The sequence below is a fragment of the Haliotis asinina genome, chromosome 10, assembly GCF_037392515.1.
Source record: "Haliotis asinina isolate JCU_RB_2024 chromosome 10, JCU_Hal_asi_v2, whole genome shotgun sequence".
NCBI classification, from domain to species: domain Eukaryota; kingdom Metazoa; phylum Mollusca; class Gastropoda; order Lepetellida; family Haliotidae; genus Haliotis; species Haliotis asinina.
In genome coordinates, this window is record NC_090289.1 from 33131688 (window position 1) to 33138094 (window position 6407).

A 6407-nucleotide genomic window follows, 5' to 3' on the forward strand; every position below is an offset into this window, starting at 1 on the left:
TTCTGTTTTGTAATTCAGCTGAGGGCAATGGTGTAACTGAGAGGCTCAAGTATTAGTCTTTCATACAGGGAGACCAGGTTTAATTCTCAGAATTGCTATAGTGTGAAGCCAAATTCTATAGGCCCTTGCAATGAAGTCACATAAAAGGAGACTCCTTACTTACATGTACAAAAGTCTCTGTGAAGCATTTGGTAATTATATTCATGTATCTTCATTATTATTTATTGCACACAACAACTGACCAGGACTGATTATTTATTAGGGACTAAATTTTTAATGAACCATCAGTGATTGTTCCCCCAACCAGGACTATATGTTTACTGGACTAAAGTGGAATAGACACTTGCCAGTTTTCTCTTTTCATTGATGTACATTATTACAGCAGTTTGTGAATCTTAGAGTGTCACGCAGCTAGTCTTCATGTGGACCATGCATATTTGTCAAGTGCAGTTGAGTACAGCCTAATTGGCCATGTTCCTGTTCTCAATGATCTTTGCCTGTTGGCAAGAAAAAAAGTGCTACTATACTGGTAACTCTTGGCAATACTCCACATCGCCAGTTTTTGTCAGACACTTGTATGCTAAGGTTAATTTTGAAGTTCATGAATTTAATGCTGATTACCTGTTCAGGAATGGATTGTATGTTCTGTGTGTTTGCAGTAATTGCAGGAAAGTAATGTGAAATGTTGTCAAGTCGTATTATTGTTGGATTTTAAATAAATTCACCATTATGAAATGCTTTGTGTACTTGCAGATGTTACCATGATGGAACTACCTTTTACACTCATGTGACTAATTATTGACACAACACACAATGAAAACCTTCAGTGTATAAGAAAACATAATTAAGCTTTACTGGTTGAGAAGAACTCTCATCACTTTTGCCTGATTTTGGCTCTCCACTTGTCTCAAGGTACAGAAAACAAATTTAACAATTAACAGATCACAAATGTTATGATTGTTCTCAGATAATGTTAACTTGCATGGCTGTTCTTACGCAAGTCCTCAAATCAGTCTGAAAATTTATTTTGTTCTGAAGAGGTAAGAAAAGGAGGGAGTTATATATATTTATCATTTTGTGATAGGGGGTTCAAAGTGCACACTGTTACATGCAGATGTTGTCATGAATACAGGCCTTGTAATCTTCAGGATAACGAATGCAAACATTCATTTGTACTCAGTTCAGCCTTGTAAGTGTAGAAGTGATGTATGTCAATGTAAAATATTTGCATATCTTGACTCGCAAACCTAGCATGATTTCACTTAGCTGTTTATAATAGGTAATTTTAGTTAAAATCCAGCTGTAGAAAGCTTGACTGTGATCATGTTAATTGCAATAGCCTTCATGGGATAATCTGGTTTCATTGTTTTTGAAATCAGTGGCTATGTTGAATGTTACCTCAGATTGAAAGTAATTCTCTTTACCTCAGACTTGTTAAGTGTAGTGTCAAGAGAATGTATAGATTACTTAGCAGTGCGAAAGAAACACATGTCACTTTGACAAACATGTATTTAGTTCTTTGAATGTGTATCTGTATAAGAGAACATGCATGATATTTTTGTAATTTGGGGTTATTTGGGGCATTGTGGTGATCATCCTCTGAATACTTTAAAATAGTTCTGTTAAAGGAGCTCCTCAGGATGCGGAACAATTGAACATATTCTGTTTCTGACCGAACTGTTATGAATATCCAGTGCTGTTGATATGATTTGTCAGGAAAGATGTTTGCTTAAGAACACTTTACCAAGGAAATGTAATACTGTATATAATAAGTGTTACATTTGACTACTTTCTGAATGGCATTGTGTATTCGTAGCTTGCTGCTGTGGGAGACGTACTGACATGCCAAATAACACTTGAGAGATTGTTACACAAAGTCTTTTATCTAAACCACCACGTCTCCGAACTGAAAGAACTAAATGGGTGGAAGGAAATCACCCCAGAACCTGATATGCAGGAACACTGAAGATCTTCGGCTTGATTTGATGTATAATTTTCATTGGACCTTTCTCATGAAAACGATTGGATGGTTCGAAAAAGAAAAGTATTGGGAAATCGATACTACACATAAATGGAAGACTGTTTGTGGATGGAGTTGGCCAGTTAGTTCAAGTGTTTGATTGTCAAGGTTAGGGCCTGGGTTCAATACCCCATATGAATATAATGTGTGAATTTCTTGTCACCCATGAACTCAGAAAGCCAAGTAGTGTTAGCATTTGATGGGGACCACTGACAATCTATGTGACGGAAACTGCAATTTGTTTCAATGATGATTAAAGTGATTGTAGTTCCTCATGTTGTGGATGAAACACACCTTCTCCGCAGTTGTGGTTCTGTAGTGTTCCATACAGTGTTAAAACGGCACATATCCCACTAGCCAAAAATGCACAAATTACAGTGATGACAAGTGTCATTATTCTTTGGGAACTCCTTTAGTAGTCTTGATAAGTGTATTTTTGTGTCAAAAGCAGTAAGCATGATCTGATGATTTTTGTCTTCATGAATTGTATGCTATAAGCAAACATATTCAGCCAATTTTACATATATTGGAAAAACTGATTCTCATTTGGTTACCATCATGTTGTTATTGATATGTTATGTATCAAGATTTTGTTTGCATTTTGTTCAGTTCATTATCATCTTTATTGGATGCATGTTCATGAAATTTCAAATTTGGAAAAGATTTTCCGCACTTCTGTCAACTGATTAATGAATTATATTTGATGACAAAATCTTGTGTAAATTACACCTTTTGGATGATTGCTGAACTAGGTAATGGCTGGTTATTTTCTTGTTTGCATTTTGATTCAAGAAAATTACTTTTGGCAGTGTTGTAATCTTGGACAGATTTATTTTGTGTAATTATGTTTTTTCTGGACGAAGAGTTGTTGATCATAGATGTTTATAAGTACCAAAGAAATTACATTGCATGATAAAGCATGTTGTGTATAAAAGTACAATCATCCTTCAACCGTCTCATGTTCTGTGATTTCAACTCGAATCCTGCTGTTGATGGTACGCTATGGTACACAGTTTTTGCTCATTGTTATTTCACCATCATCTACAGCCCAGATCTGTGAATGTTGAAAGTATAAAAGTAAGCCTTAATGTATACAACTTGAATCATTTCTTGCAAGAGTTTATTATTTACTTTACTACATACCTCAGCCCAACCCCTCACAAGGCACATACCCAGTAGTACTGTTGAGAAGCATCCATTATGCAGCTTTGAATATTCAAAGGGAACCAGACAATGCCCTGATTTCGTTTCATTTAAGTTGTTGCAATATGTTCAGGATACCAAAAAGGAATATTCTCTGGATGGAAAAAGATTCAGTTTTGATGGATATGGTAATTTTTAGCTGCACAAAAATGTTTTTGATGAAGATCCTTCCTTAAGGAAAAATAAATTTCTAATTTTTTACAGAACATTTTTTGATTGTTCCTACGTCCAAATTAAAACAGGGTACCTGACCAGTCTTTGAGTTCAAGGTGGGAAACAGATGTCCCAGTAAACTACCTGCAGCAATTTACAGTGCACATGTGCATCTCTTAGAGAGAACATGTTTTGTCCTGATTATGATCGTTAGTTTTCAAACACCATACCTGTGTTCATTCAATCAGAATATTAGACTTCATCATTTGGGACTTGAGTCATACATGGGGCTGGCACACTATGGCATAACCAAAATAATTTTCTAAAAGCATTAATAGCAGCTGACATTATTCCGATTTCATCTTGTCAAACTTGTACACAAGAAAATTGTTTAAAATGTTCGTCTGAAACCAGTCTGGATTGCAGAACTATATAAGCTGTAATTCATAGGTATATGCTGAAGGTAGGAAATAAGGGATCACTTTGTAGGATAAAGTGTCCATGTTCAGGAAAAATTGCATGATCAGTAGAATATGACTTTGTGATCTGGTGCTCACATGTGCTGTTGGGTAGAAGTGGTAATAGTCTCATACCAAATTTTTCCAGGCAGAGTATGGTTCCTTATTAGCACAAGGATACTCTGATTGTGATTCTGATTCATAATCATATCCTTTATCTTGGGCTTGTGACACCATAAGGAGGCTGTTTCAATGACAAGCCCAATTTTGACTTCCCTCCAAGTTGATGCTCTGTGAAATACTCTTCAAAGGAGCTCATTTTACTTTTTCTTTTATTTTCATCCATCCCATGTTTACTGCAAACAAATAAAAATCAAAAGCTGAACTAGGATTTTAACATGATATATAGAAAAGGACCACAGTGAATAAATTATAAGATTTCTATTGTCCAAACCTGCCTCTAAAGACTAACAGCCATATACAGCACTGTATCACCTTTTTCTGTAAAATGTCCTAATGGTCATTCCAGAATAGCTCAATTTTACTAGCAAAATAAAATGCCTTATTTCCTTTTAAAAAACAGGTTCGAAAAACTCTTGCCATTTAATCAGTATGGGACACAGGTGGATACCAAGCTTTATGTCTGTCTATATATATTTGTTAAGGACGAGTGGATCAAGCTATTTATTTCAACATCTGCGCCTCAGCATTGATCATGTGTATGGAATCCCATTGAATATATGTGCGTAAAGATGGGAGTGTATGTTTGAGCTGAAGCCAATGCACTGCTATTAGAACAGTGCACAATAGATCATTAGTTTCAATGTCTGTGAATATTCTTCTAGCCTAGCCGGGTGCTGGCGAAATGTGTGTGTAATATATTTTTCACAACTATGATGCTTGTGTATTTAATGTGCTATTCATTTAATATTGTATATGATTCTGGTAATTATAGTAAATGGTACGTTTTGGACATCCCTAAGTCTTGTACTTGTCTTCGTTTATAAGTCATTAGACATGAATCTTATTGCTTTGTTCTGCAGTACAAGGTCCACCATCCAAAAAAAGAGAATGTAATTTGCATTTTTGACCATAGAATTTAGAAATTTTCAATAAGTCATACATAAGTATTGCATTAATTAATAACTTATGACTGTGCATGTAGTAAAATATTCACTTAAATCTGTAGGAAAAGACAATTCTTGTGAAAAAAATGTCTCACTGAAGACAGGTATTACTTAAGATATTGAGATATTGCTAGTGTTAAATCTTGGAAAAATAACATGCACTCTCACACAAAAAAACCAAAACCAACAGCAAAATAAGCTATATCTACAATTTTCTTCATCCATGGTCAAAGGTTTGTGATGTTGCTAATTTATTGTGTTCACAATGTGTTGCTACATGGTGAAAGATCTTCATGCAACTCGGAATACAAGGCTGGAATGAAGCTGTTCCAAGTACATGTGTGACCACCATTATACAGAAAGCCAGGGTTATTTGGACTCGAGGTTGTTATACATATGGGGTCTCTGTAAGGGTCAGATCAATCTGGAGCAAGGTTATATATGGCCTTAACTGTTTGCACAGAATTTTGTGCACTAAAATTATTGTGCCATTAATAGATCACAAATCCAGGGCAGTAGTCATGATGATTGCTGTATTTATTGTGGGTTCTATGCCTTAACATGTCTTACAAAAATAAGAGCGTCAAGTCACATATATTTTTCTTACAGCCCTGTTCAGCCTGTTGATGGTGCATGTATGCAAAATGTGATGTGTTGAAAACTACAAGTATATAAGACTATACCTGTACAATCTAGCATGTTGATGTTTGAAACACATTGTTGGATACACCATATATTTCCAGCCAGTGTTGTACATGGAAGAATGACGTTACAAGTCCCAATGTACCTTATACACCAGTGGTGTTTATTGCTTGTTGGCTACAGATTTATTTCACATCAAGTATTGCAGACAGATGTTATGATTCACAGTGTAAAATATATCCAGTATGTCCCCACCCCCTTTCTGTATAGTAATGACAACCTGCACTGTATAGTTTTTACCTTGTTCATCAAGTTAGTATGGGTATTCAGTGACCTCTCTCATAAAACTGACCAGCACTTGATTGGTCCATTCATTTGTTAATATACAGCAAGTCTCTGAGCATTTGTCACATTTCTGGATTAAAGTTTGAAATACATTATGGTGTTATGATGTGTTTTTCTTCAAAGTTTGAAGACTTAGTTCCTGTGGTTTGCATTGTAAACATTGATTTCAGAACAGAGATGGTCAGAAGGGTTAAAGTGGTTAGAGTGTTTGCTTGTCATGCTGAAGACCCAGGTTTCAATGTTAGAACTGATCTTCAGTAACCCATAATTGTCGTAAACTGTCAACTAACAGGATTGGGTGACAGGCTCACTGACTAGGTTCACACACGTCATTGTACCTCAAATGCGTAGATTAATGTTCATGGTGTTGATCGCTTGATTGTCTGGTTCAAACTTGATTATTTACAGACCACTGCCATATAGCTGTGATGTTGCTGAGTGTAGTGTGAAACTGAACTC